This window comes from Aquarana catesbeiana, linkage group LG04 (assembly GCF_042186555.1).
Source record: "Aquarana catesbeiana isolate 2022-GZ linkage group LG04, ASM4218655v1, whole genome shotgun sequence".
Lineage (NCBI taxonomy): Eukaryota > Metazoa > Chordata > Amphibia > Anura > Ranidae > Aquarana > Aquarana catesbeiana.
Genome location: NC_133327.1, coordinates 285,158,766 through 285,184,517, shown reverse-complemented (window position 1 = coordinate 285,184,517; position 25,752 = coordinate 285,158,766).

The following is a 25,752-nucleotide window of genomic DNA, read 5'->3' as shown; positions in this document are numbered from 1 at the left end:
AACGCTGGAGAAACATCAGATATTGGCGAAGCCTTTGACCCCCAGGGCACACATCAATTATTTTACAGCAAAATTGGTGGCCTGAGGAGTCATTATCTAAGGGAGTACAGTCTGGTCCAGAAGTCCCAGAGATCATGAACAGCAGCAGATGACATGTATTGTCCCCAGGCTGTCGTCATACAAGAGCCTACATCTTTTGTCAGATCAGACTGAACCCAGGTCATCACTCTCTGGTCTTCCTTACATGCTTCCTTCCCGGCTGTGGCTCTGGTGTTGGAGGTGTGGCAGGAGGAGGAGTAGGACCTGGAGTCTTATAAAACTTGTCTAAATACAGGCCTCAATCTAGAAGCAGTATAAGCCCAAATTTAAATCTTATCTTCGTTATCACGATCGGCGCCTCCGATACTCCTTCCTCCGCTCACAGATCGCACGTACTACGCACACGTGTTACGCTTTATATACACTGCGCATGCATGAAACTCTGCCCGCCCCTGACGTTCTTTCTAGTCTATTCCCCGCCCCTTCTCGTTTGGCACAGTGGGGGGAAGAGCACATGGCGGAGACACAGCAGGCGTCTGATAATTACACCAACAAGGAGGAGGAGGAGGAAAGCCCGGAGCCTGAAACGTTCCGATCCCGGAAGAGACAATTTAAGGCATCAAATATGTCCTTTGGGGAGATGTTCGAGATGGTCGACATACTGAAGAGGGCCGACTATGAAGGTAAGTATGGACCTTACCCCAACCCCAATGTCAGAAAGGCCAAGATCATGGCGAAAGTGGTCAAAAGTCTGCAGAAGAATTTCGGGGTATGACGATCCAAGGATCAGCTCAGGAAGCGGTGGTCGGACCTCAAATTAAGGGAGCACGATCAGTACAGAAGGATCAGGAGAGTGCTGCAAAAAAGTAAGTAGTTGTCCTGTGTTCCTATTCTTTATTTTTCTAACATTCATGCTGCTCCATGTGCTTTTCTTTACTGGTGTACAGTTTAAAATGGCAACTTTCATGTTCATGGGCACATTGTTCTTTCGTATGAAACATTGTTCATTCGGCATAGAAAACCCCATTGTTTTGGCCATATGCATTTGAATACATTTTTTCTGGCCTACTTCTCTTAAAATAATTGTGTTGTCTTGATGGGTTTGTAACTAGAATGTAATGCAAAATAGATTCTGTGTAAGGAGAGGACAATCAGCAGCAGTTTACACATCTGGACGCTGGAGCACTAGTGTGGGACACAAGAACAGCCTTTTTATTAGGGGGCCCACACAGGTGCTCCAGTTTATACTATAGGGGTGTCTCCATCTGTGAAGCTTGTACAAAACAGGTAAAGTATTGAAGCTTGACAAAGGACAATAAAATTTCAACATCTTGGAACTCTGCCAAAATAGACAATTGTACCCCACTTTCAAGCAATGTTTCATATTCCCATTTCTGCCATAAATATCTGTGTGCTAAGTATACCTATTTTTTTTACATAGGGGAGAAAAGACTCGGAGGACACCACTCATCAGAGGAGACAACAGACCCCCCAGAAGGTGAAATCCCCCAAACCCAACAGGAGGAGAAGGAAGGAGACCTGGTGGAAATAGTCACCACAACAGGTGAGTGTCTGTGACCACAGGCTCAGGTAAGAGATGGATGCCATATTTATAATAAATGGTATGTTTTTGTTTCTATATTTTTAGGTGATCGTGATGTTGTGGATCCAGGTCATTTCACCAGTGAGAGTGACCAGATCCTGATCGGGGAGATCATGGGGTATAATAGGGACTTGGAAAACATCCAGAAAAACATCAATGGTGTTAAAAACAAAATGAAGAACATCATTGATGTTTTAGGGAGAGTTTAAAACACCTCCAAATCCCTGACTTTTTTGTGGTATTTGTAGTGGAAGAATTTTTAACATTTTTTGCCATTTTATAGAAAAGCCAAATTTTGAAGATGCACACAGAGTGTCAACATGTGCTATCTGCCATCACGGGAGATCAATGTAGGCGTTTTGGGGGTGCAACCCCTTCCTCAATAATAAAGTAGTTGAGAGGAAGGGGTTGCACCCCCAAAACACGTCCCTTGATCCCTCATAATGGCAGCTAGCACATGTTGACATTCGGCAATTTGTGTGCATCTTCAAAATTTGGCTTTTCCAGGGGTGACATCATCCCATCTGAATGCAATATCAAACAAAGTTTATAAATACAGGCATACCCCAGTTTTAAGTACACAATAGGGTTTATTTACTAAAGCTGGAAAGTGCAAAATCAGGCTCATTTCTGCATAGAAACCAATGAGCTTCTAACCCCAGCTTGTTCAATTAAGCTTTGGTAATAAAACCTGGAAGCTCATTGGTTTCTATGCAGAAGTGAGCCTGATTTTGCACTTTCCAGCTTTACTAAATAAACCCCATTGTGTACTTAAAAGTGAGGTATGCCTGTAGTCATGTCTGATATTGCCTTCAATTTCTACAAAAGTTGAACTTTGTAAGTTCCAGATTTGTGTATTTCTTGTTGGTTTTAAACATGCCTGTTTTACCTTAAATTGACATTTCTACTTTTATTAATGTGACCCAAAAAGTGTTATACAACAAACATGTTGGTTTGTTTTAAAAACCTTTTATAAATGCACATGTCATTGTGCTGGTATTAAAAAGATTGATACTCAAGAATGTGTGGATTATTGTTTCAATGCTCCTAAAATTTTGTGGTGGTAAAATTGTTGTTTTCAGTGACAATGGGGGTTATTTCCTGAGGGCAAATCCACTTTGCACTACAAGTGCAGTGTCAGTGCAGGCTCAAGTGCACTTGTAGTGCAAAGTGTATTTTCCTTTAGTAAATAACACCCAAAAGTGCTTTTTAATGTTACACAATCACAACATTTTCAGGACTCCCCACATTTCTGTCAGGGTTAGCTAAAAGAAACACAAGCAGTAAATGTCAGCAAATATTTTATTTTATTAGTTAAAATGATTTTTTTATTTTAAAAATGTATCAGGCATTGTCTGGCATATTGATGGTCCCCCTACCCGCAAAGTAATCAAGGTATCTAAGACGGACCTCGTGGGCACTCAGGGGGGGCAAGCAAGGACGGCCAGCCTCAAGCGCCTTCAGAGTTGGTTCATTTACTTGAATTCCAGCCTCAGGCCCAACTGAGGAAGCATAGTTGGCAGAATTTCGCCATAAAAAGTTGTGGAGAACACAGCACGCCAGGATGATATGATTCAGTTTATACTCCGCCATGTGGGTGTAAGAAATAGGTGGAACTCTTCTGGCTCTGGCCAGCCAGTAGTTAAAAACCCTCTGGTCCGGGGTGAGGGTCCTCATAGGGAATGGCCGCATAAGATGGTCCCCCAGCGCAAACGCTTCATCCGCAATGAAGACGAATGGGAGTCCTTCCACATTGTCTTCTGGAGGTGGCAAGTCCAAGCTGCCATTCTGGAGAAGCCTGTAGAACTCCGTCTGGGCGATGACTCCACCATGACATCCGGCCATTCTTCCTCACGTCCACATACAAGAACTCGTAAGTAGCCGACACCACCGCCAACATCACAATATTATTAAACCCCTTGTAGTTGTAATAGTATGACCCCAAGTTGGGTGGTGGGATGATGTGGACGTGTTTCCCATCAATTGCCCCTCCGCAGTTAGGAAAGTCCCACCGCTGGGCAAAGTGGGATGCCACAGTCTGCCATTCCTTTTGGTGTGGAAGGAAACTGTGGAGTCAAACAAGAAAAAGAAATTAATCATTTTGCACATAAACATGGAAAGCAGACACAAACATTCTTGGCCAACATCAGTATAACATTTATTTTAGGGAGTATTTAAAGACAAAGGTATAAGGTCCACCTATCAGATCCCCCCCCCTCATGGACCATTTGTAAAATTTTATGGGGGGGGATGTTTTGGACAGGTAACCCTCTCCACTTCATTGAGAGATGAATGCCTAAATAATGTGTATTATTTTGGCCAGCCCCTCCTTACTTACACTATTGGCAGCCCACTGGACAGGTAAGAAGTGTCATAATACAAAGATATAAACACACACTGTACACATTTTAGCACATTTTTACATTCTGCTATTGCCTATCAAGATAATAATAGGATACAAAAACTTCAAACAGTACCATTTGAAAGTATTCAGGCAGGCCCTTACACTACATGCTTTGGGGAATTCATCCATAAATCTGACCACAAAAGAGGTGAGTATAGTGTGTATGGGTTTGGCAAAGTCAGCAGATAGAGGATTGTTATCAGCTGAGTTAGCAGTTGGGGGGGAGGGAGGGTTTCAAATGATTTTGGGACCCAAAAAAAAAAACTCTGTCACTCTGCCAGAATTTCAAACACACATCACAATTTTCTACATTTTAGGGGGTATTTAGGGTAAAGCACTACTATGGAGCTGACAAAATACATTGTTAAGTGACTACATGAGGTGAATATAGGCCCAGGAGAGCATGCTGAGGAGGTAAGTAAAGGCAAATATGTATGAAGGACAAAAAATAAATACCTAAAATTCCAGCATGTATGAGGACAAAGGGGACATTCACAGCATATTACAATCATGGTAATTAGGGAATGAGGAAAGAAATATAATATATTATCAAACATTAAATACAATAAAATTTGATATTAAAGGATAAAAATCTTACCTTAATATACTCCTTCTACAGGACCTGAATGATGGCAGAACAGGTCTCTGGGATAATGATCCCCAGAGCCTGGGGGGAGATGCCTGTCGAGAACTTGAGGTCCTGCAGGCTTCTCCCCATCGCCAAGTACCGCAGGGTGGCGACTAGCTTCTGCTCCGGACTGATGGCTTGCCTCATGCAGGTATCCTGCCTGCTGATATAGGGGTCAACACAGCCAACAAACGGTGAAATACGGGGTCTGTCATCCTGAGAAAGTTCCTGAAATCATCAGGATTATTCTCACGGATCTCACGGAGCAAAGGCATGTGACAGAACTGGTCAAGCTGGAGCAACCAATTCTTGGTCCATGAACTCGTCCCCACCCTGTTCATGGACTTGACTTGTGTCAAGGTAAGGACCCCAACACCAAGCCCCTGCACAGCACGAACTCTACGAGAAGTACGTATACACAACATGGACTAGAAAACGGTCGGCTGTTTAGAACAAAGTAACAGAACGCACTGAATAACAGCAAGGCCTGTGAAGAGCGACCTGAAAAACAGCAACGAGCAGACAAGAACGCACTGAATAATCAAATACGAACTGACTGCACGCACTGAAGACAAGATACAAACCCACAAGCACAAACTGAACAGCAGAAAATTATCTGAAAACCACGAGTCTGAAAAAGCGCAAATCGTCTCTCACCAAACTTTTACTAACACGAGATTAGCAAAAGGAGCCCAAAGGGTGCCGCGCTTTGTTCTGAACTGCCCTTTTTTAGTCTCGTCATACGTGGTGTACGTGACCGCGTTCTTGGTGATCGGAAATTCCGACAACTTTGTGGGACCGTGTGTATGCAAAACAAGTTTGAGCCAACATCCGTCGGAAAAAATCCATGGATTTTGTTGTCGGAATGTCCGATCAATGTCCGATCATGTGTACGGGGCATTAGGTGTTAATTCATAAAAAAAATTGCTGTGCTAATGTGTAAATCATTCACACAGCCATCATAAATCTTCACCTTAATTTGCCTGATACCTTTAATTCATAGGATGGTTAGCCATAATGCAATATTTTCCTCACTTACCTCAGGAGGAAAATACTACATTATTACCAATCAATAGCGCCAAAGATCCTAGGAAATAAACTTATTATGCAAATTACGGAAAAAGATTCATGACGGCTGTGTAAATGAGTGACACATTTGCATAGCAATTTTTTTTATAAATTAACCACAAAGTGAGCAAGGTAGTCCGAAAATGTTCATATTTACTGTATAAAATGCAGCAAATATGCATGTTACAGTTTTGGTTACCATGTATAAAAGTTTGTCAGATTTGATACTTTGTATATAAATATGACACAGAACTATTTCTTTCTACTGTCCTGTTTACTGGGTGTAATTCTCAGATTTTTTTATTCTATATGCGTGGATGCTGATCAGGGTGTGATTCTCAGAATCTGTTCCCTTCCTGTGTGTATGGACTCCGCTACGTACACTTCTCTCATCCTGTATTCTGGATGTACTTCTCAGTATCTGTTCTTTTTTCTGTATGCATGGATAATACTTTGTAGCACTACTCTTGAGGTATACTTATAAAGCAGAGAATGATATTTTCACCAAACTTTTACTGGTGGCAAATCAATCAAATTTAAAAAACATTCACCATGAAGATTCAACTGAGGTCAAATTCACTGCTTTATTAATATGACCCGCATTGTGTATGCCTGGTGTAATTTTACAGTATACTGTGTGTTATTATGGCTGTATGGATCCTTGCATGGAACACTAGTCATTTTTGGACTGTGTTCTTTTTTTTGCCAAGTGCACAATTTCCTCAAATTGTGCCCCTTATACCATTTGGTTACACCCATTTTTCCTGAATATTTTTTTCTTTCCCTATTAACCCTTCTCCCAGGTTAACATCTCTGTGTACAAGGTTTTTTTATAACTGTTAACATTGTAGATTTAAAAATAAATGTTCTTGGGGGCGGAGCCGGCGGCCGGAGCTGATGGTGTAGTGTGAGGAGAGCTCCGTCACATCAGGAGACTTTCAGCAACTAATAGCGGCGTGTGTCACCCGAAAACTGACCCCTCAGGCAGCGGAACACAAGGGGATACCGACACTTATGATGGCCAAACGCAAGGAGAGAGAGGGACCCAGGAAACTGACAGACTTCTACACCACAGTCCCGGGCAGAGTCTCTCAAAATGGCGCCGGCACGGGAGACGTCTCTCCTCAGCACAGCCGTCCTCACAGTGAAACAGCCTGTACTGACACTGGTGAGTTGCCTGTGTCAGGCACTACTCCTCTTTCACCCCCATCTGCCTCAAATAGTCCCCTTAAACAAAAAAGGAGACTCAGTTCTCCCGCTGATGACACAAATCAATTAGACACAGAGATACAGGACATGGAGCAAACTGACATGTATTCACAAAAGCTGGACGCCCTGCCTGCCTCTGGTCTGCCTCTGACTGATACCATGATGAAAGAGATGATCCTTACCCTGAGAGGAGCAATCCAGCAGGATATTACTAAGCTTACACGATCCACAAATAGAGAACTGACAGCTCTGGGGGACAGGGTTAATTATGTAGAGAATAAAATGAGTGATTTCTATGAAGCTCACAATGAACTTGTGGATGCTCACATGGAACTAGCAGACAAATTCACAGCTCTCCACCTAAAAGTCACAGACCTCGAGGACCGCTCACGCAGAAATAACGTGAAATTTAGGGGGATCCCCGAGTCGGTAAAACCATCTGAATTGCACACTTTTCTCCAACAATTAATGATAAAAGCTATGCCGTCCCTTACACTTGCAGATGTCATTATTGACAGAGCCCACAGGCTGCATAAACCACCTCATCTCCCTGAGAAGATCCCTAGAGACGTCTTTGCCAGAATACATTTCTTCCACATCAAAGACCAACTCATGAGATTCTCCAGACAAAATAATACACTTCCAGACCCCTATGCAGGGATCACAATATATGCAGACCTCTCCCAAGCCACCATGAAGGCCAGGAACAACCTGATTCCTATCACAAAACTGCTGAGGAATCATAAAATACTTTACAGATGGGGCTTCCCCACTAAGCTCATGCTGGAAAAAGATAACGCATGGTATACCATTTCGTCCCTGGAAAAGGGCTTGGAACTGATGCGCAATTGGGGACTCCTTACCCGTGAAGCCTACCCAGAATCCTCGGATTCTGCAACTTCCAGATCAGGCTCTAATTCCTACCGCAACAATAAAGGGTACCGTGACGGCTGACCACCACCGTGCTCAACATATGAGGCCAACTACCTGGAAAAATTTCGAAAGAATCTCCCCTTGGTTCACCAATTGAAAACACGCATATATATCCTACCATACAAGTCGCCTGATGTTCGGCTGCACTGGAAATTATTTTCATGATTTTACCCCACTATTGTTTTTGGGATATTCCCGAATCCATCCAATTGAAGTTTATTGTTTTATATTCCTTTTTTCTGTTTCTCGTTTTTATTTTTTTGTTAGTCAATCCCACATTCTTGTGGAACATTCACATAAACGTACTAGCCCACTCCACTGCACTGGAATCCATTCCTAAATCACATCAAGTACCTCCATGCACCACTAGATGTCGCCAGAGCACCATTGAAGTTAACAATGTCCGTTAAAGTGATGTCCATCAACGCAAGAGGTCTCAACAGCCCATTTAAACGTCGTATGCTATGGAAGACGGCCTTAGAAATGAACTGTGACATTCTTTGTGTGCAAGAAACACATTTCTTGGATCAGAACCCCCCTCAATGCTCCCACAACAAGTTTTCACATGTCTTCACAGCAAATGACTCTAGTAAACATAATGGTGTCCTTATAGCCATTAGGGATTCTATTACATTTAAATTAATAGATAAACAGCTAGATAGCCATGGTAGGTATATTATCTTAATTGCTGAAATCAATAGCAATATTTATACATTAGTAAATCTGTATGCCCCTAACAAGAAAACAATGAAGTTTCTCCGTCAAACTCTACAAAAAGCTAAAAGGTTGAAAAAGGGTAACCTGTTGATATGTGGAGATTTTAATTTAATTTTAAATGATGTACTTGACTCCTCCTCTGTGGGGCGAAGACGTAGACCATCCCTGGGTAACTATTGCCTAGAAGAAGAATTATACGATCCTTGGCGATGTCTCCGCACCACAGAGCGGGATTACACTTATTTCTCACCAGTCCATAGAAATTATTCCAGGATAGATTTATTTCTTACAGACAAATACACATTACAAAAGGTGACAAAGGCAGATATCCACAATATTACCTGGTCCGACCACGCCCCCATAACGATCGAATTACTAGACACAGCCAAGACTACTTTTACACCTCTGTGGCGCAATAATACTTACCTCCTCTCCCAACCCCGAATTCAAAAAGAAGTCAATAAACAACTGGAAGAGTATTTTACATTTAATGAGCAACCGGGAATCCACCCGACTACAGTTTGGTGCGCTCACAAAGCCTTCTCTAGAGGCTTACTGATTCAAATAGCAGCCAGGGAAAAAAAGAAAAAAACGCAACTTATATCGAGACTTCAAGAACGAATCGCTGACCTAGAGAATAAACACAAAAAACACAATGACCACTCTCTATTACAGCAACTAAATTCCTGTCGGGAAGAACTAAAACAAACATTGAAATCTGACTATGACCTTTACTTTAAAAGGCTCAAGCTTTCATATTATTCCCAGAACAATAGGGCAGGGAAACTATTAGCCTCTCAACTAAAGAAGAGGCACAACCGCACAAACATCTCGGTGATTAAACACCACAATAATAACCATTCATATCACAATCCTAAAGATATTGCCAATACCTTCAAAGATTATTATGAATCTTTATATAATCTCAAACTAGACAAGAACATTCACCAACCCACTGAGACTGAAATTAATGAGTTCCTCAGAAAGATTGACCTCCCCTCCATAGACACAAATTCACTACAACTATTAAACAAACCCTTTACTGCGGCTGAAGTTCATGAAGTGATTAAACATTTACCTAAACATAAAGCCCCTGGAGCAGACGGCTTTTCAGCCGAATACTATCAAGCGTTCTCATCAACGCTCGCCCCCAAACTAGTAGACCTCTTCAACATAGCTGCAAATACTGGCACATTTCCCAGTGAAATGCTTCAAGCTATTATAGTGACTATACCAAAACCAGGAAAAGACCCCTCCTTACCACATAATTACAGGCCCATCTCATTACTAAATTCCGATCTAAAAATCTTCGCCAAAGTACTAGCAAACAGATTATTATATATAACCCCCACCCTTATAGGACTGGAGCAGGTGGGATTTGTCAAAGGTAGGCAGGCCCCGGATAGTACTAGAAGAATGATTAACTTACTTAGATACGCAGAAATCAAACATACACCCAGTATATTCGTAACCCTAGACGCAGAAAAAGCGTTTGACAGAGTCCATTGGACATACCTATCTCACACGCTCTCCAAATTTGGCCTAAATGGATTTTTACACTCAGCCATCATGTCACTTTACTCGAAGCCTTCAGCCAGAGTATATGCATCTGGTATACTTTCTGACTCTTTCAACCTTACCAATGGTACCCATCAAGGTTGCCCCCTATCCCCTATAGTATTCTCCCTAGCCATAGAACCCTTAGCAGAACTTATCAGAAATACTGTTGAAATTAAAGGACTCCAGGTAGGTCTTAAAGAACACAAAATAGGGCTCTTTGCAGACGACATAATCCTTACCCTGACCAACCCTGAGTACTCCCTACCCAAAGCCACAGAACTCTTGCATCACTTTGGGGATATAACATACTACAAACTCAACACTTCCAAATGCTATGCCCTACCTCTAAATATAGCTGAGAACAGTAAAGACAACCTTAAAGAAATATTCCCCTGCAATTGGGACTCACCCTCTATCAACTATCTAGGTATCCAATTGACTCACCCTATATCTAAATTATACACTGCCAACTTCCCTCCCCTTCTAGCACACATACAGGCAGAATTCTCCCAAATCTCTAAATTTTACCTAACCTGGGTTGGACGTATAGCTGCATATAAAATGCAAATACTTCCCAAACTACCCTATCTCTTCAGAACCATCCCGATCCCAATTCCACAAAAATTTTTCTCGGATTTGGCGTCACTCTTGAACAAATTTATCTGGCAACACAAAAAACCCAGAATTGCACTGACGACTCTATATAAACCAAGAACACTCGGAGGAGGGGGTCTACCAAATGCTTATGCCTACCATCAAGCTTCCTTATTGGACCAACTGGAGTTTTGGTTCTCCTGTCGAGAGGACAACCTATGGTCCCACATAGAACAACATGTCACACCAGGTCATGACCTTACAGCGCTTCTTATGGCATCCACCATTCATCATAAACCCGTAATACCGGCCTACCCAACAGTACAAGCATCACTCGAGGCTTGGTCCCTCCTGACTAAAAATTATTTTACAGATGAACCATCCCACACATTGCACTTACCTCTCACAGCCTATGCATACCTCATACCAAACTTTTCAACTCACCACTGGAAACAAAAAGGCATCCACTACGACACTGCAGATCTAGTGAACCCTACAGCAGTGGACACCTTTATGATTCAACAAATTAAACAATATAATAAAAAATACCCAACCACTACCACAAAAATTCCATTAATTATATGGAATTTTCTAATGAACAAGCACAAATCTACTGCTAAAAGGTATATCGCTGTGCTATAGATATTGCAACTTCCACACTACACGAACCAAGATCCCAACCATGCATAAGTGGGAAATAGAACTGCAAAAGTCCTTTACACTGCCACAATGGCTCACAGCTATTAAATACAATAGTACATCTTCAGCGTGTGTGGACCACTGGGACAACTCCCATAAAATTCTTCATAGATGGTACATAACTCCCATGCGCCTACACACTATGAACTCCTCTTTATCCCCACTATGCTGGAGGAATTGTCATAATAATGGAAACCTATTACACGTCATGTGGCACTGTAAAGTTCTGAAAAACTACTGGACAGACGTATTCTCTCTACTCTCAGACACAACCAACTCCCAATGTACTCCCTCTCCAGAACTAGCACTACTATGCCTGGGGATAGACTCCTTCCCATATACACACAGAAAAGTGGTGGTACATATACTATTTGCAGCTCGTATATCTATAGCAGCGAAATGGAAATCCACTACCCCACCAGATATAAAGGAAGTTATCGCCAGGGTAAATTCACAAAGCCTCATGGAACGTATGCTGGCATACAAGGAGCGTCGAGCGCATACCTACCACAAATTCTGGGATATCTGGCTATCAAAGCACAATCCCGTCTTGCGTTGATGAAACTAAAATTAATTGCTAATTGGAAAAAGACCACATCTATTGGTGTTACATTACATCCAGTGCTGGAAATTACGTTTTATCAATATTGAATAGTTATGTTTAGTTATATTTTTTAATTTGGTTTGATTAAACATTTAATGTTTATACAAAGCTGTTACAACCACTATATTCTAATTGATGTTGGTATTGTTATCAATGGCTTTAGGTTCAAGTACTTTTGTTGCTATTGATATGTAACCAATATGAGGCGACCATATCCTGGGTCGCATTCACCAGTCCTGGAAGGGCATACATATAGCCTGCTCACAGTATGTTCCCGGTAGGGGTGACAGGCTCTTTATGTTATTTTATCTCCCTAACCGAACTCTCCAGGCACTACAACTCAGATTAAAGACTCCACAGTTATTATTTTTTGTTTTACCTCAAGAACCTAATCTACTCAGATGTGCTTACATTATTTCTTTCTTGAAAATATGAACATCTTTGTATACCTACTATATTTGTATTTGTACAAAAAACTTTTAATAAAAATCTTAAAGTATAAAAAAATAAAAATAAATGTTCTTGGTATGTTCACCTTTCAGAAACAATTAATAAATGCACATATTTTGCAGAAAAAAAGTGCATTTATTATATTTTCCTACATGCTCCTGCAAACATTGCATACACAATCAGTGGATCATGGATGCAATGTTAGGCCCTTGCAGATCTTTGTATGCGCGCTCTGTTAGAAAGCTGGAGGAAGTGTCATTGGAATGGCTCATCAGCACCCTCACAGTCCAATGAGAACTACAACTCCATCTGCTACAGCAGTTTCATCATTCACAGATCCCTGTGCAGAGACCCGTGCAGCCATGCCAGTTTTGAATGTGACAAGAGTTGGGGGGAGATTAACCCCTGTCCGCTGTCATGGGTAAGGGGGGGCTCAGGGGGTGCTGGAACATTTTACATAGTTACATAGTTGATCTGGTTGAAAAAAGACACAGGTCTATTTGTTCAACCAATAAAATGGAAAAAAAAATCATACAATTCTATATATGGGTGTGACACGTAACGTGTTCCAAAGGTGAACGTAGCCTTTAAAGTCACAGCAATAAAATCCTATGATCCTCTCTTTTTTTAGGGCAATAGTAAGTGTGGTGTAGTTATTTGTGTAGCAATAACTCTCGGTGGAGCTGCTGGTTTAAGCAGGCTTGTTACCTTCACTCTCAATACCTCTGTTTCACCGGCACCGGGTCTAGGGTTCCGTTGAGTTTACCTCTGGACGATATAAGCACCAAACACTTGAGTAGGTTTTCCAATGCTTTAATAAAACGAACAAGGGAAGTAGCAGGAAAGAGGTAGTAGGAAAGCTGCAGGGAAGCTCAAATACTTTCTGTTGTATTTCTTCAGAACATTCTTTGTGATTGAACACTTGCAATTGAATAGTCCCCCTTTCATAGGATTCAATCTTTGCCCGCCTGGATAGACATCTCTCACTTGCCTAGCAGCCAGCACATAGCACCAACAAAAGTCTCTGCTACAGACTTGTTTGGAATAAAACCCGTATGATCCTCTGCCACAGGATGTATTGGTTTGTAATGAATGTCAGATACAGTACTTGAACCTTTAAGCCAACCGGGCAGTACTATACTGTAAGATTACTTCGGAATGCGTCCTCCAACCGAGTCACCAGGCCCCTCTCCAGACCAGCACTCTGCATGATCCTTCCATGACGGGTCCTCCCCTGGGATCTTCTCAGTTGTCCAGCTTCTTCACTCAGGATAGACAGCTCAGGACCATTCCTCCGCTGCTGTGGTAGGCCCCAGACAGGCTTCTGGGCCCACCCACACGCCGCAGCGACGCGGGCCTCCGTAACGGAGGACCACGCAGTGGTATTCCTAGTGCTTACCTGTCGGCCAGGAGGGCCAGCAGGTGGCTGAAAACGAACCCTAAAACATGGCGTCTGTCCCATAAATATCCTCTCCCAGAATGCAACCCAGAGGACCACCTCCACCGAGTTATCTCTGGGACAGAGGAGCACTCATTTGCTTCAGCACGTTGCTTTTCCAACGCCTGCCGATGGTGACAACGACACCCACCGGCACAATGTGGAACTGCTTGCAACGTCAGCCAAGCTGGAACAGAGGCAAATCTAACTTCCTATAATAAGCGACCCACTAAATTTACCTATCAGCGGTAGATAAAAATCTACCAGTGCTACATACTCCCCCCAGTACAATAGACGTTGTTCTCAACGTCTGTCACAAAACAACTCCCAAGCCTGAGAGTAGGTATTTGAGCTTAAAACTTGGATTTAGATAAAGAAGAAAGAAAGACAGTAGAAAGACATTTTAAGATCAACATTTGTAAAACATTATGTTCACATCCACAAACAAAACCATCCTAAGACTGTACACAACCTCACTATCTATTTTAGCTGAAAAGCCTAACAGCTTGATAGGGGATCAAATAGTTCCTGAAAAAGAAAACATATTAAACACACATGCGACCTATACTGTTTCAGGAACAAAGTCTCATTTGAAAAAAATGAAACTCTCTTCCCATTATCTATTTTAGATTAATCTTTAGGAGTCCATCCCTATATATACACAATTTTTCTTAAATGAAGAAAATCCGGCTAGCAAAAAGAAGTCCTTGGATTAAAACACTGAGATGAGTATTTAGTTCTTGACCACAAAGATCTCTATGCACTGACACTAACTAACTAACTAACTAACTAACTAACTCAAAGTTCTTTTGTCCATAATTACCAAAAAAAACGGGGATCTGGCAATGTCAGTGGCTTTCCCCTTTTATTCACGTTAGTGATGAAATACACAATGTCATCTTTTCCGGGTCTGCAAATGACCACTTTGTCAGCATGAATGTGCTGACCATAATTCCAGTGCATAAAACATCCACTGTAACGTTCATCCATAGCAATAGAACAACCAGTTTTCCGGAAAGGCTTAGGCACAGACAAATAGTCCCAAACAGCTTCACTGTACCAAAGCTCCCGGTTAGCTTCAATCACTTGCATTATGTCCTGAGGGACATATGGGAACTCCAAACCATACTCCGTAGCGACACGCTTGTTCAACATTCTCTGCAAACGTGCAAGTTTCGGTAAGGATCTATTTTTCCCCATACCAGGAGGCACACACGAATCCAATGACTTGCTCACCATAGACCCAGCAGGTGTCTGAAGTGAACTAGTAACTTTTGACAATGTCTCATTTACAGTGCTGTGTGGCTCCACACAAGGTGACGTCTTCCCAGAACTCAGGGCTGTCCATTCAGGGAAAATCATGGCAGAGGCGACATCCTCGCCTTGGGCCCATAACAACTCTTGTGACATAGTCTCAAATAGGTCATCATCACCGGAGACATCCGGCATGGATTCTATCTCCGAATATCCCAGTTCTTCTACTGGCAGATATCTATTTGCAGTCCCAGATACATTCCCCAACAATTGCTCACCCGTTCCTGACGTGGACTTTGTTGGATCTGGTTCGGGCAGTCTCTGGGGTAGGCCTCGACCACGGCCGCGGGAAGCCTTCACATATACCACCTTCTTCTGGACAGGTACAACAGGGATAGGTGTAGTGGATGCGGAAATCAAAGCAATGTCCGCTGATGAATCTGTAACAGCAGTGTCTCTCTCTGGAACACTCTCGGTAGCAACAGACAAAGTCACGGCCTGCCGTTCCCTTCCAGCAAAAGTAGCAGCTTCTACTGTGGCGACACCTGTAGCCTAGTCCATACGATAAGCATGGTAGGTTGCTCCACCACAAACAAATATTCTCCACATTTTGGGCAGCGACCAAATGGACAGAGATGTACGGCCAGTCCCTCACATTTGTGGCAAATCATGCCCAGCCCTTCGATATCTCCAACGGTGTAGAGAACAAACCTCCCCTGTGGCTTCAGACAAATACCGGTATCTGTAAGCAGGGTTCCGGTCAACACAGTACTCGACACAGTGCTCGCTGGGAACATTCTTGGTCCCATAATTGACTGCATCGCCGAAAAAGACATGGCCACACTCTGATCTACTCAGCACGATCACGAGGCCTCTCTTCTTCTCTGGCGCCAAACACATACATGCGTCCCACGTGGTATCAAGTAGGGTAGACTCCTCCCACTTGTTCTTCTGATCACGTAGCTCCCGGGCTTTTACTGGTGCCCGCCACCTACGCACTCAGAAATAAAGTCCTGCAACTTTTAACCTCTTCTTCTCCTGAGAAAATGACAAAGTCCAGTTCTCACCGTAAACTCCCGGTGAAACACCTCTCCAGGTTGTGAGAATTGATGGCTAACAAATCCCGGACGAGCCCCCACATGTAGCAATAACTCTCGGTGGAGCTGCTGGTTTAAGCGGGCTTGTTACCTGCACTCTCAATACCTCTGTTTCACCGGCACCGGGTCTAGGGTTCCGTTGAGTTTACCTCTGGACGATATAAGCACCAAACACTTGAGTAGGTTTTCCAATGCTTTAATAAAATGAACAAGGGAAGTAGCAGGAAAGAGGTAGTAGGAAAGCTGCAGGGAAGCTCAAATACCTTTCTGTTGTATTTCTTCAGAACATTCTTTGTAATTGAACACTTGCAATTAAATAGTCCCCCTTTCGTAGGATTCAATCTTTGCCCGTCTGGATAGACATCTCTCACTTGCCTAGCAGCCAGCACGTAGCACAAACAAAAATCTCTGCCACAGACTTGTTTGGAATAAAACCCGTACGATCCTCTGCCACAGGATGTATTGGTTTGTGATGAATGTCAGATACAGTACTTGAACCTTTAAGCCAACCTGGCAGTACTATACTGTAAGATTACTTTGGAATGCATCCTCCAACCGAGTCACCAGGCCCCTTTCCAGACCAGCACTCTGCATGATCCTTCAATGATGAGTCCTCCCCTGGGATCTTCTCAGTTGTCCAGCTTCTTCACTCAGGATAGACAGCTCAGGACCATTCCTCCGCTGCTGTGGTAGGCCCCACACAGGCTTCTGGGCCCACCCACATCCCGCAGCGACGCGGGCCTCCGGAACGGAGGACCATGCAGTGGTATTCCTAGTGCATACCTGTCGGCCAGGAGGGCCAGCAGGTGGCTAAAAACGAACCCTAAAACATGGCGTCTGTTCCATAAATACCCTCTCCCAGAATGCAACTCGGAGGACCACCTCCACCGAGTTATCTCTGGGGCAGAGGAGCACTCATTCGCTTCAACACGTTGCTTTTCGAACACCTGCCGATGGTGACAACGACACCCACCAGCACAATGTGGAACTGCATGCAACGTCAGCCAAGCTGGAACAGAGGCAAATCTAACTTCCTATAATAAACGACCCACTAAATTTACCTATCAGTGGTAGATAAAAATCTACCAGCGCTACATTTGTGTTTAAAAATATTGCTAATTACCTTTTTGTAAGAGTGCTTCCTTGCATTCACGTTGTCTCCTCTCCTCTCATTGCCAATCACAGGGAGTCCAGTTGGGGGGCTGATATTCCTTTCCGTGTACCTCACTCTGACCTTGTGGCTGCACAGCTCAGGGAGACATGGCAGCTTTCACACAGAGGAGGGACAGCTGCACAGGAATGCCCAGTCATTGAAGGCAGGAGGGGGGGGCTGGATAGAGAGCTGCTTCACACACAGACCATGGAAATGATAGGGAGTGAGAAGTCGGGGGACGACGACAGAGGGAGATACAGACACTGCACAGAGAACCTGATGATGGAGGGACGTAAACAGATCCATGCTATCATGGATTGGCAGCCAGATAAGCGTGGTCAGAGTACAGAGGGGAACACAGGAACAGGCAGGATCAACCAGGTATTGTACAACATTGCAAGGACTAAATAATATTGCAAGATCACTATGCACTCTAGCGTTCCTTAAAGAGGCAGGTAAATTACTTTTTTTATATTTTTTTAGGTTTGCAAATACTTTAACCACTTACCGACCGCCTAACGCACATATACGGCGGCAGAATGGCACGGGCAGGCAGAATCACGTACCTGTACGTGATCTGCCTCCCGCGGGCGGGGGGTCCGATCGGACCCCCCCCGGTGCCAGCGGCGGTCGGCATTTGACTGGGAGCGTCGGGAGGCGAGGGGGAGACCATCCGATCGTGGCCCCCCCTCGCAATCGCTCCCAGCCAATCGGAATCCTCCCCTGCCTGTGTGTAGTTTCACACAGGCAGAGGATGTGATGTCATCTCTCCTCGGCTCGGCAGTTTCCGTTCCAGCGCCGAGGAGAGAAGACATGTAAGTGCACAACACACACACACACACAGTAGAACATGCCAGGCATACTTTACACCCCCGATCCCCCCCCGATCGCCCCCCGATCCCCCCCCAATCACCCCCCCTGTCACAAACTGACAGCAAGCAGTATTTTTTTTTTTTTTTTCTGATTACTGCATGGTGTCAGTTTGTGACAGTTACAGTGTTAGGGCAGTGAGTGTTAGGCCCCCTTTAGGTCTAGGATACCCCCCTAACCCCCCCTAATAAAGTTTTAACCCCTTGATCACCCCCTGTCACCAGTGTCACTAAGCGATCATTTTTCTGATCGCTGTATTAGTGTCACTGGTGACGCTAGTTAGGGAGGTAAATATTTAGGTTCGCCGTCAGCGTTTTATAGCGACAGGGACCCCCATATACTATCTAATAAATGTTTTAACCCCTTGATTGCCCCCTAGTTAACCCTTTCACCACTGATCACCGTATAACCGTTACGGGTGACGCTGGTTAGTTCGTTTATTTTTTATAGTGTCAGGGCACCCGCCGTTTATTACCGAATAAAGGTTTAGCCCCCTGATCGCCCGGCGGTGATATGCGTCGCCCCAGGCAGCGTCAGATTAGCGCCAGTACCGCTGACACCCACGCACGCAGCATACGCCTCCCTTAGTGGTATAGTATCTGTACGGATCAATATCTGATCCGATCAGATCTATACTAGTGTCCCCAGCAGTTTAGGGTTCCCAAAAACGCAGTGTTAGCGGGATCAGCCCAGATACCCGCTAGCACCTGCGTTTTTCCCCTCTGCCCGGCCCAGCCCACCCAAGTGCAGTATCGATCGATCACTGTCACTTACAAAACACTAAACGCATAACTGCAGCGTTCGCAGAGTCAGGCCTGATCCCTGCGATCGCTAACAGTTTTTTTGGTAGCGTTTTGGTGAACTGGCAAGCACCAGCCCCAGGCAGCGTCAGGTTAGCGCCAGTACCGCTAACACCCACGCACGCACCGTACACCTCCCTTAGTGGTATAGTATCTGATCGGATCAATATCTGATCTGATCAGATCTATACTAGCGTCCCCAGCAGTTTAGGGTTCCCACAAACGCAGTGTTAGCGGGATCAGCCCAGATACCTGCTAGCACCTGCGTTTTGCCCCTCCGCCCGGCCCAGCCCAGCCCACCCAAGTGCAGTATCGATCGATCACTGACACTTACAAAACACTAAACGCATAACTGCAGCGTTCGCAGAGTCAGGCCTGATCCCTGCGATCGCTAACAGTTTTTTTTGTAGCGTTTTGGTGAACTGGCAAGCACCAGCGGCCTAGTACACCCCAGTCGTAGTCAAACCAGCACTGCAGTAACACTTGGTGACGTGGCGAGTCCCATAAGTGCAGTTCAAGCTGGTGAGGTGGCAAGCACAAGTAGTGTCCCGCTGCCACCAAAAAGACAAACACAGGCCCGTCGTGCCCATAGTGCCCTTCCTGCTGCATTCGCCAATCCTAATTGGGAACCCACCGCTTCTGCAGCGCCCGTACTTCCCCCATTCACATCCCCAACCAAATGCAGTCGGCTGCATGAGAGGCATTTTCTTTATGTCCTCCCGAGTACCCCTACCCAGCGAACCCCCCCAAAAAAGATGTCGTGTCTGCAGCAAGCGCGGATATAGGCGTGACACCCGCTATTATTGTCCCTCCTGTCCTGACAATCCTGGTCTTTGCATTGGTGAATGTTTTGAACGCTACCATTCACTAGTTGAGTATTAGCGTAGGGTACAGCATTGCACAGACTAGGCACACTTTCACAGGGTCTCCCAAGATGCCATCGCATTTTGAGAGACCCGAACCTGGAACCGGTTACAGTTATAAAAGTTAGTTACAAAAAAAAGTGTAAAACAAAAAAAAAAAACACAAAAATATAAAATAAAAAAAAAATAGTTGTCGTTTTATTGTTCTCTCTCTCTCTATTCTCTCTCTCTTGTTCTGCTCTTTTTTACTGTATTCTATTCTGCAATGTTTTATTGTTATTATGTTTTATCATGTTTGTTTTTCAGGTATGCAATTTTTTATACCTTACCGTTTACTGTGCTTTATTGTTAACCATTTTTTTGTCTTCAGGTACGCCATTCACGACTTTGAGTGGTTATACCAGAATGATGCCTGCAGGTTTAGGTATCATCTTGGTATCATTCTTTTCAGCCAGCGATCGGCTTTCATGTAAAAGCAATCCTAGCAGCTAATTAGCCTCTAGACTGCTTTTACAAGCAGTGGGAGGGAATGCCCCCCCCAACGTCTTCCGTGTTTTTCTCTGGCTCTCCTGTCTCAACAGGGAACCTGAGAATGCAGCCAGTGATTCAGCCAGCTGACCATAGAGCTGATCAGAGACCAGAGTGGCTCCAAACATCTCTATGGCCTAAGAAACCGGAAGCTACGAGCATTTTATGACTTAGATTTCGCCGGATGTAAACAGCGCCATTGGGAAATTGGGAAAGCATTTTATCACACCGATCTTGGTGTGGTCAGATGCTTTGAGGGCAGAGGAGAAATCTAGGGTCCAATAGACCCCAATTTTTGCAAAAAAGAGTACCTGTCACTACCTATTGCTATGATAGGGGATATTTACATTCCCTGAGATAACAATAAAAATGATTTAAAAAAAAAAAAAAAATGAAAGGAACAGTTTAAAAATAAGATAAAAAAATAATAATAATAAAGAAAAAAAAAAAAAAAAAAAAAAAAAGCACCCCTGTCCCCCCTGCTCTCGCGCAAGCGTCGGTCTGGCGTCAAATGTAAACAGCAATTGCACCATGCATGTGAGGTATCACCGCGAACGTCAGATCGAGGGCAGTAATTTTAGCAGTAGACCTCCTCTGTAAATCTAAAGTGGTAACCTGTAAAGGCTTTTAAAGGCTTTTAAAAATGTATTTAGTTTGTCGCCACTGCACGTTTGTGCGCAATTTAAAAGCATGTCATGTTTGGTATCCATGTACTCGGCCTAAGATCATCTTTTTTATTTCATCAAACATTTGGGCAATATAGTGTGTTTTAGTGCATTAAAATTTAAAAAAGTGTGTTTTTTCCCCAAAAAATGCGTTTGAAAAATCGCTGCGCAAATACTGTGTGAAAAAAAAAAATGAAACACCCACCATTTTAATCTGTAGGGCATTTGCTTTAAAAAAATATATAATGTTTGGGGGTTCAAAGTAATTTTCTTGCAAAAAAAATTTATTTTTTTATGTAATCAAAAAATGTCAGAAAGGGCTTTGTCTTCAAGTGGTTAGAAGAGTGGGTGATGTGTGACATAAGCTTCTAGATGTTGTGCATAAAATGCCAGGACAGTTCAAAACCCCCCCAAATGACCCCATTTTGGAAAGTAGACACCCCAAGCTATTTGCTGAGAGGCATGTCGAGTCCATGGAATATTTTATATTGTGACACAAGTTGCGGGAAAGAGACAATTTTTTATTTTTTTTATTTTTTTTTGCGCAAAGTTGTCACTAAATGATATATTGCTCAAACATGCCATGGGAATATGTGAAATTACACCCCAAAATACATTCTGTTGCTTCTCCTGAGTACGGGGATACCACATGTGTGAGACTTTTTGGGAGCCTAGCCGCGCACAGGACCCCGAAAACCAAGCACCGCCTTCAGGCTTTCTAAGGCCGTAAATTTTTGATTTCACTCTTCACTGCCTATCACAGTTTCGGAGGCCATGGAATGCCCAGGTGGCAAAAAACCCCCCCAAATGACCCCATTTTGGAAAGTAGACACCCCAAGCTATTTGATGAGAGGTATAGTGAGTATTTTGCAGACCTCACTTTTTGTCACAAAGTTTTGAAAATTGAAAAAAGAAAAAAAAAATTTTTTTTTCTCGTCTTTCTTTATTTTCGAAAACAAATGAGAGCTGCAAAATACTGTGTCTACTTTCCAAAATGGGGTCATTTGGGGGGGGGGTTTGTGCCACCTGGGCATTCCATGGCCTCCGAAACTGTGATAGGTAGTGAGGAGTAAAATCAAAAATGTACGCCCTTAGAAATCCTGAAGGCAGTGATTGGTTTTCGGGGCCCCGTACGCGGCTAGGCTCTCAAAAAGTCCCACACATGTGGTATCCCCGTACTCAGGAGAAGCAGCTAAATGTATTTTGGGGTGCAATTCCACATATGCCCATGGCCTGTGTGAGCAATATATCATTTAGTGACAACTTTGTGCAAAAAAAAAAAAAAAAAAAAATTGTCACTTTCCCGCAACTTGTGTCAAAATATAAAACATTCCATGGACTCAACATGCCTCAAAGCAAATAGCTTGGGGTGTATACTTTCCAAAATGGGGTCATTTGGGGGGGGGTTTATGCCATCTGGGCATTTTATGGCCTTCAAAACTGTGATAGGTAGTGAGGAGTAAAATCAAAAATGTACGCCCTTAGAAATCCTGAAGGCAGTGATTGGTTTTCGGGGCCCCGTACGCGGCTAGGCTCCCAAAAAGTCCCACACATGTGGTATCCCCATACTCAGGAGAAGCAGCTAAATGTATTTTGGGGTGCAATTCCACATATGCCCATGGCCTGTGTGAGCAATATATCATTTAGTGACAACTTTTTGTAATTTTTTTTTTTTTTTTGTCATTATTCAATCACTTGGGACAAAAAAAATGAATATTCAATGGGCTCAACATGCCTCTCAGCAAATTCCTTGGGGTGTCTACTTTCCAAAATGGGGTCATTTGTGGAGGTTTTGTACTGCCCTGCCATTTTAGCACCTCAAGAAACGACATAGGCAGTCATAAATTAAAGGCTGTGTAAATTCCAGAAAATGTACCCTAGTTTGTAGGCGCTATAACTTTTGCGCAAACCAATAAATATACACTTATTGACATTTTTTCTACCAAAGACATGTGGCCGAATACATTTTGGCCTAAATGTATGACTAAAATTGAGTTTATTGGATTTTTTTTAGAACAAAAAGTAGAAAATATCATTTTTTTTCAAAATTTTCGGTCTTTTTCCATGTATAGCGCAAAAAATAAAAACGGCAGAGGTTTCAAAAGAAAGCTCTATTTGTGGGAAGAAAAGGACGCAAATTTAGTTTGGGTACAGCATTGCATGACCGCGCAATTAGCAGTTAAAGCGATGCAGTGCCGAATTGTAAAAAGTGCTTTGGTCAGGAAGGGGGTAAAACCTTCCGGGGCTGAAGTGGTTAAGGAAAAACACATACAGCTGGTGTGTTCCTTATTCTGAGATACATAAAATATACCTATTGTTGACAGAACCTATTAATTACAATGACTAAAATATGAACGTTTATATTTTATAGACAAAAACAAAATTTAAATTAATAGCCCATTAAAGGATAAAGTAATAAAATAATCACCTACAATCCTCCCCAAAAATTCTGCCTCTAGATGTCCTCGATCTGATGACCAGCATCATTGAACCCATCTCTTTTGAGCCCAGGTCATCCCAGACCTGCTCCAGTGAGTGAAAGAAGCAGCACAGCTTATCTCTTTGACAAACTTTATTCCCATCAGTATGCAACACAAAAAGCTGAGTCTCCTTTTACTGCTTCAGGTAATTACACTGTTGGCATTTAAAAAAATACATCTGACTGGAGTTTAACATGGGGGGGGAGTAACTCCTTGGCCCTGTCTGCGAGAAGGTTTATTGTCATAACTTTGTGTCTTTATGGCTAAAACTTTGATAATGACCTTGTATGCCTAAAACAGTTCTACTGAGGCTGCAAAATCCCAGAGTGCATTCTAAAAATTGGTAAGACATTTTAGGTTTGTAATTGTTATAAAAAAACACAGCTTAAGGTAATTTGCAAAAATTGTATAGAGTGATTGTGCATAGGAGCACTAACAATCATATAAAAAAATAACATTAAAGTAAAACATTTTTGTTTACTGACTACAAAAGCACAATATTTAGCATCTGCTAGCTAAAGTGGTAAAAACTGTTTATAATTTAAACCAAATTCCTAAGATTTTATACTCTGACAAAATCAGTTGATACTGAAAAATAATGCTGAGCTACCGAGTAGTTAGCTGAGACATTAAAATGTATTTTCATCTTTGCAGCCAAATTGGGATAACACCTCCTTTATATCTGTTATGTGTTCCCACTCGCACAGCATAAAAAAAAAAAAATCAAAATTGCTGCTTACTATTTTACATGCTCTTTTCTAAACATTCCAAAACTGAAAATATCATTCTTAGCTCTCCTCTTTTGTGTAATGTTTATGAGTGGGCTGAGGAGGTATGTTTATCATAATTAACCCTGTCTGTACTGTGCTGAATGACTTAATTATCAGTTGTGAACTAGAAATGTATACTGTCTGTCCTGTTAAATATATCAAGACTTGCATTCTGCATTGTATCTTAACCACTTGCTTACTGAGCACTAGGGATGAGCCGAACACCCCCCGGTTCGGTTCGCACCAGAACCTGCGAACGGACCGGAAATTCGCATGAACGTTAGAACCCCATTGCCGTCTGTGGGACTCGAATGTTCGAAATCAAAAGTGCTCATTTTAAAGGCTAATTTGCATGGTATTGTCCTAAAAAAGGTTTGGGGACCAGGGTCCTGCCCCAAGGGACATGTATCAATGCAAGAAAAAGTTTTAAAAACGGACGTTTTTTCGGGAGCAGTGATTTTAATGATGCTTAAAGTAAAAACAAAAGTGAAATATTCCTTTAAATATCGTACCTGGGGGGTGTCTATGATATGCCTGTAAAGTGGCGCGTGTTTCCCGTGCTTAGAACAGTCCCTGCACAAAATGTCATTTTTAAAGGAAAAAAGTCATTTAAAGCTGCTTGCGGCTTTAATGTAATGTCGGGTCCTGGCAATATGAATGAAAATCAGTGAGACAAACGGCATGGGTACCCCCAAGTCCATTACCAGGCCCTTTGGGTCTTATATGGATATTAAGGGGAACCCCGCACCCAAATTAAAAAAGGAAAGGTGTGGGGCCCCCAGGCCCTATATACTCTGAACAGCAGTATACAGGCGGTGCAAACAAGACAGGGACTGTAGGTTTGTTGTTAAGTAGAATCTGTTTGTAATTTTGAACTGGTACATTTTTAACGTGTTTAGCTCCAGCCAAAAAATCAATTTTAAGCTTTTTGGAAAACCTAGGGAAGGGTTATCACCCCTGTGACATCTGTTTTGCTGTCTGTGCTCCTCTTCAGAAGATTTCACCTCACTTTTTGTCCCAATGACAAATGTAGAAAAGCAGAAACGGGCCCTGCTATGAAATATTAGATCAAGAATTCTAATTACATGTTCCTGTTGAACAGGGGCTGAATAATTGGGCCTTAGGCACTAGTGTTGGTGCCATAACACTGGAACCCCTCACAGATACTCTAGCTGGAGTGCAGGAACTAGCCCTGCTGCAAAGAATTGCATGAAAAATTGTAATTACATGCCCCGTTAAACAGGGGCTGAAAAATTGGGCCTTAGGCACTGGTGCTGGTGCCACAACACTGCAACCCCTCACAGATATTCTAGCTGGAGTGCAGGA